This window comes from Lycium ferocissimum, chromosome 3, assembly GCF_029784015.1.
Source record: "Lycium ferocissimum isolate CSIRO_LF1 chromosome 3, AGI_CSIRO_Lferr_CH_V1, whole genome shotgun sequence".
NCBI classification, from domain to species: Eukaryota; Viridiplantae; Streptophyta; class Magnoliopsida; order Solanales; family Solanaceae; genus Lycium; species Lycium ferocissimum.
The window spans coordinates 12,077,379-12,079,878 of record NC_081344.1 but is presented as its reverse complement, the minus strand read 5'-3'; positions in this window follow the sequence as shown (position 1 = coordinate 12,079,878).

The window sequence follows — 2,500 nt, the reverse complement described above, 5'->3', positions numbered from 1 at the left end:
CCACTCTGCCAAAGAGTTTCTTTCAACTATGTGAGCATAGTCACTGTACACCCTGAGTTAGCGATTTTCATCGTGAGCATGTTTCGGCCAATGCGAAAGCTCACCCAGTAACACGAATGCGCTCTTCTACACAATGAACCATCATGAGTCGAGCTGGTGAGTAGAGCGAGCGCGACGCTGCCCGGTTGTACCTAGTTCCGCGTGGACCCGACAGCGGCCGCTCACTCCGGCAGCGGCACCAAGCGGACCGCTCGGCTAGGCATGGATCGGCCCGTTCGACGGGATTCAACCCCTAAAGTATAAGTACTGCTTGGTACATCGAACGTATAACGTCCATCTTGATCCTACAAAATAGTTTCCGCCTTTCCCCGGGATAATACAGCAATCCACGGGGTTGGATTTCAGTTGATGCTGATGACCGGCGCCGAGTTCCGCCGGCTAAACACGGCCTCCAGAACCGTTCGGAACCTCAAACGCATAGCGTCAAAATGAAATCAGCCGCGAATCGTATCGAACACAACAACATTCGCTTTTCCCCTCGGGATAATTCAGCAATCCACGGGTTGGATTTCAGTTGATGCTGGATGAACGGCGCCGAGCTCCGCCGGTTAAACTCGGCCTCCAGCACCGTTCGGGACCTCAAACGCATAGCGTCATGAAATCAGCCGCGAATCGTATCGAACACAACAACATGCTTTTCCCCCCGGAATAATTCAGCAATCCACGGGGTTGATTTCGCCCGGCGCCGAGTTCCGCCGGCTAAACACGGCCTCCAGCACCGTTCGGGACCTCAAACGCATAGCGTCAAAATGAAATCAGCCGCGAATCGTATCGAACACAACAACATTCGCTTTTCCCCGGGATAATTCAGCAATCCACGGGTTGGATTTCAGTTGATGCTGGATGAACGGCGCCGAGCTCCGCCGGTTAAACACGGCCTCCAGCACCGTTCGGGACCTCAAACGCATAGCGTCAAATGAAATCAGCCGCGAATCGTATCGAACACAACAACATTCGCTTTTCCCCCAGGAATAATTCAGCAATCCACGGGGTTGGATTTCAGTTGATGCTGGATGACCGGCGCCGAGTTCCGCCGGCTAAACACGGCCTCCAGCACCGTTCGGGACCTCAAACGCATAGCGTCAAATGAAATCAGCCGCGAATCGTATCGAACACAACAACATTCGCTTTTCCCCTCGGAATAATTCAGCAATCCACGGGGTTGGATTTCGCTGGATGACCGGCGCCGAGTTCCGCCGGTAAACACGGCCTCCAGCACCGTTCGGGACCTCAAACGCATAGCGTCAAATGAAATCAGCCGCGAATCGTATCGAACACAACAACATTCGCTTTTCCCCTCGGGATAATTCAGCAATCCACGGGGTTGGATTTCAGTTGATGCTGGATGACCGGCGCCGAGTTCCGCCGGCTAAACACGGCCTCCAGCACCGTTCGGGACCTCAAACGCATAGCGTCAAATGAAATCAGCCGCGAATCGTATCGAACACAACAACATTCGCTTTTCCCCTCGGGATAATTCAGCAATCCACGGGTTGGATTTCAGTTGATGCTGGATGAACGGCGCCGAGCTCCGCCGGTTAAACTCGGCCTCCAGCACCGTTCGGGACCTCAAACGCATAGCGTCAAATGAAATCAGCCGCGAATCGTATCGAACACAACAACATTCGCTTTTCCCCCGGAATAATTCAGCAATCCACGGGGTTGGATTTCAGTTGATGCTGGATGACCGGCGCCGAGTTCCGCCGGCTAAACACGGCCTCCAGCACCGTTCGGGACCTCAAACGCATAGCGTCAAATGAAATCAGCCGCGAATCGTATCGAACACAACAACATTCGCTTTTCCCTCGGGATAATTCAGCAATCCACGGGTTGGATTTCAGTTGATGCTGGATGAACGGCGCCGAGCTCCGCCGGTTAAACTCGGCCTCCAGCACCGTTCGGGACCTCAAACGCATAGCGTCAAATGAAATCAGCCGCGAATCGTATCGAACACAACAACATTCGCTTTTCCCCCGGAATAATTCAGCAATCCACGGGGTTGGATTTCAGTTGATGCTGGATGACCGGCGCCGAGTTCCGCCGGCTAAACACGGCCTCCAGCACCGTTCGGGACCTCAAACGCATAGCGTCAAATGAAATCAGCCGCGAATCGTATCGAACACAACAACATTCGCTTTTCCCCTCGGGATAATTCAGCAATCCACGGGTTGGATTTTCGTCGACAACAATTTCATCAGGGATAACAACCGTTTCAACGTCGCATGAGAAAAGATTCGTCCGACTTGAGAAAACTACTATTCTAACCTTGAACTGAAGTCAAACACAAAACAAAAAACAGACTCACTCACCGTTCCGGCTTGAATTCCGTAGTTTTGCACTCCGTTTTCTCAACTTCTTGGCCCACCTGAAATCAAGAACACTGAATGTTCTCTTCTAGCTCCTCCTGTGCAGCTATGGAATGCACATCAATTATTTCTAG